Source organism: Sinocyclocheilus grahami, unplaced genomic scaffold (genome assembly GCF_001515645.1).
Source record: "Sinocyclocheilus grahami isolate Dianchi unplaced genomic scaffold, SAMN03320097.WGS_v1.1 scaffold2272.1, whole genome shotgun sequence".
Taxonomy (NCBI): domain Eukaryota; kingdom Metazoa; phylum Chordata; class Actinopteri; order Cypriniformes; family Cyprinidae; genus Sinocyclocheilus; species Sinocyclocheilus grahami.
The window spans coordinates 41,525-53,803 of record NW_015507451.1 but is presented as its reverse complement, the minus strand read 5'-3'; the positions used below and the strand labels follow the sequence as shown (position 1 = coordinate 53,803).

Genomic DNA, 12,279 nt, shown 5'->3' with positions numbered 1-12,279 from the left:
GCCAGTTAAAATTAGCCAGATCATCTGACAGGACTTCCTGCATAATATTCTTAATCACATCATTTGCCCAAAACCTCTAATCCTTGACAGATATTTTACCTGTAAAAACAAAAACTATTTTATAAACGTTTATAACTGTTAAGTGTTATTCATTGTCATTACATTTCTTGGAATACTTTGAAAGACAAAAATATTGACCACAAAACTTTGTATGTAGTAGAAGAGTAATAATGAAGTGGCATTAATACTATAACAGTTTTTATTGTCCATTTATTTTATTTATTTATTTAGTGGAATAAGCAGGATAATCAGTCATTGCAGAATAAACCCCTTACAGGTTCTGTGAGATTTTATTTTTCTGGTGGTTGAGTGTACATGTACATGATCCCTTTCTTTAAATACTGTGTTGACTCTGAAAGGCAGATTTAGGTTTGTTTCATCGTCTTTAGAAGGAATGCTGGTACTGCTGGGGGCTTCAGAAACGGTATTGTCTTTAAGTGATGTTTTATTAACAAGTTTCGGGAGGAGCGCGCACAGATAATTAACACGGCCAGTTCATCATCAGTAATTACACCATCTATCCAATCAGCTCAAGAGAGAACCTCTATAAATAAACAAAGCAGCCTTACCTCCATTATCTCCCGTCCTTTGCATCCTTAGCACCATGTCAGACATCGAGCTTTTCCCGGACGATAATGAATTCGACACCACGGGTCCTCCGGCGTCTTCAGTCGCCGTCCAGCACACCAGCGCTCCGCAGGACACCATAAGCGAGCCCGCGGCTGCAACTCGGGGCCGCCGGCCCTCCCGCGCCGCCATCGCGCATACCTCCAGGCACCGAGGCACGCCATCACCTGCGCCTTCAAGGCGTCAGCCACCTTCTCCATATAACCTCTGTCCAACTGGTTGGTCTCTGAGCAATTTATCTAAAAACAACATATAGCCTATGGCTCTAAAGACTTCATATAAAACATCAATGTTATGTCATATGTCAGATACTTCAACTCAATTTAAAATCATTGCAATAAATTCTCACAATAACAAAATAATAAGTAACAACAATAATACAATAATAAGTAACAACTCCTCAAATCAACATCAAATGCAAAAATAGATGTAAATGATGCAAGATATAATACAATAAATGCTCTAATAGTATCGCTGTTTGGACAATTTTTTTTTTTAATCCAGTTTGTTTTCAGGTCTGATTTTTTATTTTTATTTTCCATGAAAATCCACTTAATATTAGCTACACATTCAATGGCACTCTCCTCTAAAACAGTGAATATACAGTTATATGACAGTTACATGTAATTACATTGTCTGCAAATGCATTAAACCCATGGAATAGAATGTAGTAATGTTATGGCAAATATGAAAAATTCATTATAGTGTTATATTTGGTCTCCAAATCGTAAGTATCAGTTTAGGGAATAGTGCATCTGACCCCTATCTAAATAGTTCTGTCTTAAATCAGAAGATTTAAGATAAAAGATTCAGGTGCGAAAATATTGTGCGAGAGCAAAAGAAATCCGCGCGCGAGCGGAGAGATTCGCGCTCGCTCATTATATGAATGTGCTTTCGCGCTACAATAATGCGCTCTCGACATTTGTCATTAAAATAACGCCATACTCTTTTGCCTTATCGAAAGTGACTGTAATAAGATAAATAGTTTTGTATTTTTTGAGAACTTAATCAACAGTAATAAATCTCAAATTTAAACAGTTATTACCATACCATATTCTCTGTGAAAGCTAATATTTAATTTATCCCATTGTTTCCCTCCTGTTTCAGCTTTAATTCTGTTCTGAACAGCTTCCATGCACTTCTCTGTTGATCTGAATGGGGGCCAGTAACATTGTTTCTTGTCTGAGCTCAACCAATGTGATGGTGCCACCATCACCTCTTCTGAGTCCTGCAGAGTAACAACTGCATACATGGTCAGTCTAGGTAGAGGGGGGAAAGAAAACAACAAAACAGCATGTTTAGCTCTGAGGCTTAATAAGAGCCAGTTTGAAGGTTTTGGGGACATATCCTAATGACAATGATGAATTAATAATAGTCAGAAGAGGATCTATGACTTCTGGAAGCACCTCTTTTAGGAGCTTAGATGGAATAGGGTCTAACATACATGTTGTTGGTTTAGATGATTTAACAAGTTTATACAATTCTTCCTCTCCTATAGTAGAGAATGAGCTAAATTGTTCCTCAGGCGATCTATAGCAAGCTATCTGGTGCGATACTATAGCTGATGGCTGCATGGTTACAATTTTATCTCTAATAGTATCGACAAGTAAAGTAGTTCATAAAGTCATTACTGCTGTGCTGTTGGGAAATGTCATCACTTGTTGATGCTTTATTTTTCGTAAATTTAGCCACTGTATTGAATAAATACCTGGGGTTATGTTTGTTTTCTTCTAAAAGAGAAGAAAAGTAATCAGATCTAGCAGTTTTTAATGCTTTTCTGTATGATAGGTTACTTTCCCGCCAAGGAATACAAAATACCTCTAGTTTTGTTTTCCTCCAGCTGCGTTCAATTTTTCGGGCTGCTCTCTTTAGGGTGCGAGTGTGCTCGTTATACCACGGTGTCAGACTGTTGAGACTGTTCAGACATGCTGAAAATCAGAATATCATGCTTTTTTAAACTCCCAGCTAATGCAGAGGCAAAGCATTTCAGAGTCAGCGTAATGAGAACTGCATGGGGTTAGCGGGCAGCCCTGATCCAGCAGTTTGTCTCTCTCAATTGAAACATCTGCAGATTCACTATCTACTTCTGGTGCATCTCTGAAAAGGTTTTTCACAATGAGGAAATCCTGATACGGAGTCGGGTTTGACCGTTTTTACTTTTCTATCTCATCCTGAATACGAGACAACCTCATCTCAGTGCAGAATGTTTTGGGACTGATCATGACAGCAGCTGAATTTTTTGGTACACGACCCTTTGACTGTGAATCCAAGTAACCATCCAAAAGTTTTGCCAGAATAGTTGCAATGATGAGGTAATCAACGTTTAAAAAGTGTTGACTATCATCATGTGGACTTTTCACAGTAGTTAAATGCACCTCTGTGGATTCTGTCATAGAGCATCTTTAAGTATGGAATTAGATCTTGAATGTTGTCATTATAGATGTAAACTGGGATGCCTTCTGGTCTTGGTGTGTCTGACACTTGAAGAGATTTTACAGCTGATATAATGTCAACCTCATTGACTGCATGTAATGCCGAGTTCACACTGCACGATATTAGCCCGATTTTTCACTCGCCGACAGGTTTTGTGAAATCGCCGACAAATGACCGACATCAGAGGCAAATCGGTGCTCGTTCACGCGAGTGACAATCCCGCAGTGTGAATTATCAAAGACGCGATCTGAGGGAATCGCCGACACGTCGCCAACGCCCGCGAAATATTTGGCATGCTAAATATCTGGAGCTGTCGGCGATTCACAATCACGCTGTGTGAAATGAGTTCTGACTGAAAAACACATCGGCGATGACCTACAGCCAATGAGAGACCAAGATACTGGGCAGCGGGAAGTTCGGGGAGGAGTTATAGACCAGAATATCAGTATTTTAATAGATATATACTGAAAATAAAATAAACTAAAGAAATAGAAATAGAAGTAAAGTTTGACGAGACCAGGTGGCGTTTCTCCTCATGGTTTTGGAGGAGATGGCGTGTAAGCCAGAGCACTCTCAAAAAGCGCTAAAAAGCGATGACTGAAAAACACGACTAAAAGCGAAAAGCTAAAAGCCGCATGGCTAAAAAGCATATAACTAAAAAGCATGACTAGAAGCGAAAAGCTAAAAGCTAGACACAAAAAGCAAAGTTTTGATGGTGTTCTGAGTATTTAAACAGGGGTGTTTAACACACCCCAAATTGTGTTTTGACCAATTAGATGTCGTGTTTGCTCGGGGTGTTGTATATTTCTCCTCCCCATTCAATAAATCAAATGTTCTCTTATCAGTCACATGGTCCGCGTTTTTCCCGCTCTTGCAGAGTATAGTTTTGGACATGATTTCTATAACAAGAATATGATACATCTGACAAAGAATTGATTGGAAGAAAAGTTTCAAGCAAGAAGATTCAAACACACACATACTAATCATGAATGTGATCCTATAAACTATTCAATAGTTATTCAAAATACATACACAATAAATGATAAAGACCTGATAAGTCACATGTGAGTTACATACATGATATGGAGTTATGCATAGAAATTATTAATTGCTCACAACAAGTCCTTTTAGTGTCATTTAGATGCATATTTACATGGAAAGGTAGTTTCTGTAGCATTCTGTGGATGAGGACATATTCTGTGAAGACCAGAGGTTAAAAGGTCGGTAAGGAATCTGTTTGTTCTTTGTCTCCTAAGTGGGGGAGTCAATCCAAAGAGATTGTGATTGCTATCACTGGTTACCATGTGATGGTCACGCGGTCATCTCTTTGACCATTTAATCTTGATTACTTGCCCTAAAATTGACAATCTCCTTCCTGAGTTGTTATGATCAGTGTGTTCCTTTTGTGTTAATGTTGAAAGCTTTTCTGTGAAAGAGTTGGTTATGCTTGCTTCAGACTGGCTAGGACTAGGGTCTGATTTATGAGCATCCTGTTGTCTTGGGCCTCTGTGGGCTCCTCATGTTTCAACCATGTTTTGACCAAATCTTAGATTGTCTGATTCGGTCTGATACCCTACATATCATACAGAAACAAGCACAAACATTTGCTTGACCAGCCACAACATCAGCATAACAGTTACTGCAAAATTATTTACCTCCAACTCTCTTTGCAGAACACCCAATCCCTGTTCCCTGCATCTCCCTCCTGCATAATCTGTTTTTCTTTTTCTCCTTGTAGCTGGAAATCAGCTCACAGACAATTTGCAGGCTATATATATATATATTTTAAATAATTACAGTCTTGCTCGCGAGAACTCCGGTCTGACGCACGCGGGTTCTCACGTTATTTCCTTATCACTTCTCGAGTGTGTTTTGTTGTGAAACGTAGTTTGCGGACCAGACAGAGCTGTCGGCGATTCTTCCTATTGTGAAGTCATGCAGTGTGAACCCCCCTGTCGCTGATCCATCGTGCAATGTGAACACAGCAGCAACTGAACGCTACCCCAGAAAGTCACGCAGTGTGCAAACAACGGCGATCCGACGAGTTTGAAAATCGTGCCGTGTGAACTCGGCATAAGCGTTCTTCACCCACTGATGAACCCATTTCATTTGTAAAAAGATGCTTTTTTAGATTCAGCTGTTGGAAGATTACTTGTATCTGGAGATCTTTCTGAAAAGGCATTGTGGGGATGTTGTTGATCTCTAAAGACACAGGCTGATGGTCAGGCCTCTATGAGTTTCTAATATCACAACTTCTGACATGCCAAATACATTCTTCTGGAACAAAGAAGTAATCCAGCCTGGACACAGGAAAGTCTTTTATGTAGCCTGTGGTCATTGACTGCAGGTATCTTGAAAGATTATCAAGGGTTTTTGTGTCTGTTTCATGGTTATAAACACTCACCAGAGTGTACAGCTGACTTCCCAGTTTATATTTCAACACAACATAAGTTCCACAAGTATCTTTTTCATCACTTCTGTGTTCATAATCTGGTCTTTTCCGCACTAGTATGTTTGTACCTTGCAGGAGGAGGTGTACTTTGTGTAGAAAATATGCCACTCATCTTTATAGTTATCTATATGTTCGTCTTCTGTTCCGATGTGTGTCTCCTGTAAGAAAGCAATTTTGTAGTTCTTGAAATTTCTGGTCTCTGTTTTGTTTAAGTACATTAACATTCCAGGTGATGAAGTTTACGGTCAGTGTAGCCATTGACAGATCTGCTCTCACAGACCAAAGATCCTCAACTTAGTAAGTTCTGTCAAAACAAAGAATGATGGAGGGTATGAACTTTTTGTTTTGCGTTCATTCAATTGCAAGTCAATTACTGAGACTTCCATGGTATACTGAGAGTAATAAAAATTGACAGACATTTTAATCCAAAAATTAATAAATTGCATTGAAGGTTTACATTTAGTTTACATTTTATCAGTTTATGCCTTCATTTAGTGTAGTGTGTTTCCAATAGCGAAAGAAAAAAAAATTCAAGATAATGTTGAACTGATACCTATCCAAAATAGGAACATTGAGACATTGATTACAGACAGAAAGATGTCAAATTTGCCATCAGTATTATAAGACAGTCATGCAGCAGTATTAGGCTAACTTCCCTTTCATGGGAACTTCGAACTGCGTCCTCTAGGGGTCGCTATGGGGAACGCCTCGTCGTGACCCGTGTCTGAAGCATACATTGAAAAAACACTAACAACACGTTGGCCGGCAACAGCCATAACGTCACTACCGGTGCGACTATAGTATAAATAGGTGCCGGGAGAACACATCATCCTCTTCTTCGTCTTCATTAACTGTTTTGTTTGAAGCGTGCATTTCTGTGGTAAGAGCAATCTCTATTCATATCATTATGGCGAGCACTAGCAAAGCGTTTAGAGGATGTGTGCATCCGTGTTGTCGTTGTTTAACATCTGATGACACACACGATCTATGCGTTATTTGTTTGGGCGAAGAGCACGCACGCGATGTCTCCGAGGGGACAATCGGTATGCACTGCGAGTGTTTTTCCAATGAAAACGCTCTGCTCTCGTTTGTCTCTCTTTTCAAGGAAAGAGGGGCAGCCATCTGCTCCCCGCGATTCAGGACCCGCCGGTGCTGAGGCACGGAGGAGAATGAGCTCGTGGGGATCGCAGGTGAATATGGCCGATGAGTTCGAAGAGGGGTTTTCCCTCACGCGATCGTCGGCTGTGGACGAGAGTGAGCTGCTGGAGGATGATGTTATTTCATTAACATCGTCTGATCCAGGGGTTCGTCTGGTTCTATGGGCCAGTGCTCTGCTGGGTTCGGCTCAGCAAAAGCAGGAAATGTCTGAGGAGGGCAAAGAAGCTGAGGCTGAGCCTTCCCAATCCTCCATCCCTGCGTATGATGAGCTTTTGAAAGTTATGGATCGCACCATGGCGAGGCTTTACTTGCCGTGAAGCAGGCGAAGAAAGTGACGTCGCGAGGTCATCTCGATGAACGTTATTTTTCGGGCCATAAACCTCCAGCTCAGGTGAGCCTTCCTTTCTTCCTGTTTTTCATACAGAGATTGAGAAGGAATGGAAGAGGCCATTTTTCCTCACACATCCATCGATTTCAGCATATGAGTTATGCCAACATCGAGGCGAAGCGTGAAAGCGGTTATGAGAAGATGCCCCTATAGAGAGACGCTGGCCAGCCATCTCTCTATGGGTGAGACACCCTCTCTTAAGGCTCCCTTCTTAACATCTCGCTCGAATGCCAGGGCATACGCAGCAGCAGCAGGTTGGGCTGTCGCCCGCGGGTAGGGGTAGGAAGAATCGCGGGGCAAAGGAAGGTAGGTAAAAGACCTAAGGGATGTGATCCAGACAGGGCGTCAGCGCTTTTGTCCGGATCAGAGTGATACCTCAGTATCTACTCATTTCCTTCGGGGGTCTTACATCTGCCCTTATCTCCCCCTTCCTAATTCCCCTGTAACCACCATCTCTCCACCTGACCGAGGTTAGATGGGAATTTCCTGCATTACAGTCTCCTATGCTGGACCTATGATGTTTGGTTGGTTCTATGGCTTCATAGTGACCACCTTACTGATGGTCCGGACCAGAGGCTTCTTTGGACGGGGCTCCGACGCGGGAACCATGGTGGGTGAGTATGATCCATTTCTAAATATATATGTGTGTGTATGTGTATTTAATGCGCTGGTGGTTGTGTGTATAATCCTTCTGCTGGCTTTCTTTGCAGTGTTCCCGGGACCTGTGTGTTTCTGTCCATTTTCTAGGGTAGGTCCTTGATGAGCACCCCTTCTGCTGGGTTCAGAAACCGGGTGCTCGTCTTGCAGTGTTTATTTCACTTGTCGATTATGTCTTAGATGGTACGATAAACCGGGTTTCAGCTTCATACTTCCTGGATTATGCAGCCAGGTCACAGGCTTCTGCGGGAGCCTTCTTGATCATTAGGCCCCTGGCATGGCACTGCAAAGATTTTCTGGACGTCCGGATCCACATAATCCACATAAGTGGTAAGTGTGCACGTTATGCTTTGCGCACTTTCTAAAATCCACATAGGTGGTAAGTGTGCACGTTATGCTTTGCCTACTTTCTAAAATCCACATAAGTGGTAAGTGTGCACGTTATGCTTTGCCCACTTTTCTGAAACCCTGTATGGTAAGGGTTACGCGTTATTTGCCTCGTTCCCTTTCTTAGAGTTGGTTTAGACTCCGGTACCTTGGGCTCCACTCGACTAGTGTGTCTCTGTCGACACACTCTGGAAGCATCGCTCCACTCACCATTGAGGGTTATTGTGAGCATGGTGCTTTCTTTCGAGCATTTAATTCTCTCTGAGGAGTTGGATTTTTCGCTCCATGGGCTGTTCTCGTGGTAGTGCTGAGCAGTGCTCCCCTTTTATCAAAGGGTTACCTATTAGCACCGATTAAAAAAGGAGCGCTAATCCATATAAGATGTAGAACTTTGTTTTTCGGTCACACACGTTGCAAAGTTTCGGGAATGACATCCACATACAGTATTTATGCTGGATTCGCTCTCGAAGTAGTAGTGATTGACATAGTAATAACCATAGCAATAGATGGGACAAGATATGTGAAAATGTGCATTAAGACTAGAACACCCTCACTAATGTCAAAAGTACCTTCAGTGATTATTTCTGGTTGGTAAGCTTTTATTGTATAGCCTACAAAAACAACAAAATACAAATGCACTAAATAAAATAATTTAGTAAATGCATATTTACAATTTAAGCACTTAACTAAAATAAGTATTAAATAATTAAATAAATAACTATAGAAGGCTGACTATAACCAGTTTGCTTCCATTTAGTAAGAAAAGCCTTGGCTACTCTTCACCTGAATTAGAAAAAAATAGCTCTTCTGGTCTTCAGTGATGTGAGGACAACGTTTGAGCGTGTACATGCAATATCTGAGCGAGAGCAGAGCCAATTCATAAAATAAAAAAACAATGTATAGTTAAAAGCACACGTCCAGTTTTGTATGAGTGAAGGAAATCCGCTTGCGGATTCTTGCGGTGAGATTCTTGCTCACACATTACATGGATTGCGTAACATTATGCGCTCTCGACATTTGTCATTAAGATCACGTTATAGAAACTGCTTAAAATTAAGTATAAAGAAGAGAAGAAAGCGGCCCTAGGCAGCTGCCTCCACAGGATCTTTGAAATTTACTAAAGACAAGCCTATCGCAAGATATCTGGTCACCTGGGCACCTGGGGTGGCCAGCCAGATTTCAGGGGGGGCCGGTGCCACCACGTAGACACGCCCCTGCTCATGTGATCAGCTATTGGTTGTCTAGTTTATGTGTCTTGTTCTCATTGGTTCCTTTGTTGTATGTGTGTCAGGATTATGGACTATTCTGTGAGTGTTTTTGCCCCTGTGACCCAGTTTCTTCCTCATGTTGATTTTTAATTTGATCCCAGGTGTGTCTTGTTCCTCCCTTATTATCCTGAGTTTAAAAGCCCTAGTCCAGGGGTGTCCAAACTCGGTCCTGGAGGGCCGGTGTCCTGCAGAGTTTAGCTCCAACTTGCCTCAACACACCTGCCTTTAAGTTTCTAGTATGCCTAGTAAGAGCTTGTATAGCTGGTTCAGGTGTGTTTAATTGGGGTTGGAGCTAAACTCTTCAGGACACCGGCCCTCCAGGACAGAGTTTGGGCACCCCTGCCCTAGTCCTTTCAGTTAGTCCCTAGTCACTTGTTTCCTGTCTCTACTGTGGATTATTAAAGACTTTGTTATTCAATAACTCCTCGTTTCCTCGCTCCTTGTTTGCTCCCCGAGTGAATTGTGAAAGAAGACCCGACCAAAACGGTTACCTCCGTGTTTTCCCCTCTGTTTGTTTTCCGTGTTTTTTCTCTCAGTGTTTTTGTTTCTGCTGTGTGCCCCTATGGATTCATCCAAATTCATCCTCCTCCTGCTGGAGCAGGGGGGAAATTCGCTTGAGGGTCATACCAGACTGTTTCAGGCTGTGGCCCATCTCACCACCTATCCGGACGACGCGCTCTGCAAGTTCTATGATGCCAGCCTCAACACCGCGTGCAGATGATGGCCGACGAGCCATCGCTAGAGAGAGCGACAGAGCTGAGGATCGTCGCAGAGCCAGAGGCCATGATGTCAGTCAAGGTGTGTAAGCTGACAACAACGCCTGCCACGAGGGAGAAAGCCACGGAGAGTGTGAGCGCGGAGAGGAGCTCCGCCCCCTGCACCGCGGCTGAGGGTGAGCAGAGAATGGCGCGGCAAAAATGCCAAAACGAGGAGGGGGATCTAATAGACTGGAAAACTGATATGGAGATTGAACTGCCCCCTCTCCCCTGGTCCCGTCCAGCCCTCCTTCATCCTTGGTTCCCTCGTCCAGCCCTGAGGGGGCTTACGATTCTCCAGTGCCTGCTCCTAGAAAGCGCCCTCCTGTGGCAGCTCTTCGAAAATGCCCTCCCACCCGCTTCAGCCTCCTCCACTGCTGGGTACAAGAGGGATTAAAAAGCAAGAGTTAATGTAAAATATTGTTGGATAAGACAGGAATATTAATTTCAGGCACACTTTATATTAAAGTCCAATTCTAGCTATTAACAATAACATTAACTACGACTTTTGCCTCAATACTAATACAATACAATAATAAACTCCTAATTTGCTACTTATTAATAGTTAGTAAGGTAGTTGTTAAGTTTAGGTATTGGGTAGGACTAGGGATGTACAATATGATCATGCAGAATATGTGCTTTGTAAGTACTAATAAACACCTATAGAAAGTTTGAACTATTAATCTAAAATGAGACGAAAATACATTTTGACAAGCTAAGTTTAAGAATTTGTTAACTTTAAGCAACATAGTCGTTTGAAAGAAAAGTTACCTTTTTTCCTCTCAGCTGTCAAGTGTCAGAGTAAAATTTCTGACCTTAAATCTGATTCCTCTTTGGGCGTGGACTTCTTGATGTGTTAAGCAAATGGAAAGAGAACATGTCGCCATTTGCTGTGTTTATTTGACTTTAGGTAGTATATAATTGTAAGATCAGTAGCTTACATAGATGTGTGCAGTATGTATTAATTTGCTATTTTAATTCCATAATATCTAATACAAGCTTAATTACAGATTTTTAGACTTTTTAAAACTTATTTTCTAGCCTCACTAACTGTGGCAATTTTTATCAGCATCACTATTTATTATAAAATAGATAGCTTTAATCGTTTGAAAAGCATCAGTATAAAATAAACTAAAAAACACATGAAGCGAAAGTAAATAGACTGTTCTTTATAAATCTGTTAACAAATGGAGATGTTTGAATATTAGACCATCAAAGATCTTCATTATTGCATGAAAGGCTTCAGGATTCTAATAATTAGATGCACTTAATGCTTAATGATTTTTTTCTAAATCATTTTGCCATTTTTTAAATGGTGCAATCATCACAACTGTTTGCAGGAACATCAGAACTCTATTGCATGTTTGCTAAATGTAGTAACTCACCCAAAACCTTTAGTTCATGCTTCAGAACCTAGTTATTGTGGCAGAAAATAAAAACGATGTTTAGATGTTTCTTCAGCTTGAAAACATTTGATGCGTACACATTTCTTGTTTTGACTACATTTTTGTTGACATTGCTTAACAAGAATGTCAGTTTCATCTGTTTTTAAATACAGATTTCAACATAGGCAAAAATTGCTAGGAAAAGTCAGTATAAATAAATAAATAAATAAACATTTTTAATTATACTCCATATGAAAGGAGTGAAATCATTTCCTTATGAAATTAACTCTTCATGAAGCCAATACTCAGGAACTCGCACAAAACAGACGCCATGCAATAAAACAATAAAACTTATCTGGAGAAGAAATCTTCAAAGAGAGCAAACAACACCTCCCTCCTCGCCCATTTACGACCCCCTTCTCCCCCTGCCCACTCTGCCTCTCCCTCTTTTCCCCCAAAAGGTTTCACTCAAGTTCATTAAGAATATGCATATCCCACATATCATGCATCTTGTGAAACTATTGTTTTTCCCATTCATGTTTGGTGTCATTTTAAAGGTCTTTGTGCGATTGGTAAATTGGTTTCAATTTCAAAGTAGTCATTTATATTATGAGAAAGATTTAAAACTTTTGTGTTGTGTTGTGTTGTGTTGAGGAGGGGGTGTGTCCCCCTTTAGGGGTCTGTGAGAATGTTTCCAGCCGGGTGTGAC

At 41.2% G+C, this 12,279-nt stretch overlaps 1 pseudogene; it reads right to left on the bottom strand.

The window, feature by feature from the left end:
• Positions 1–2,575: 2,575 nt before the first annotated feature.
• LOC107574572 (uncharacterized) lies at positions 2,576–5,684 on the bottom strand (annotated as a pseudogene).
• Positions 5,685–12,279: the final 6,595 nt, after the last annotated feature.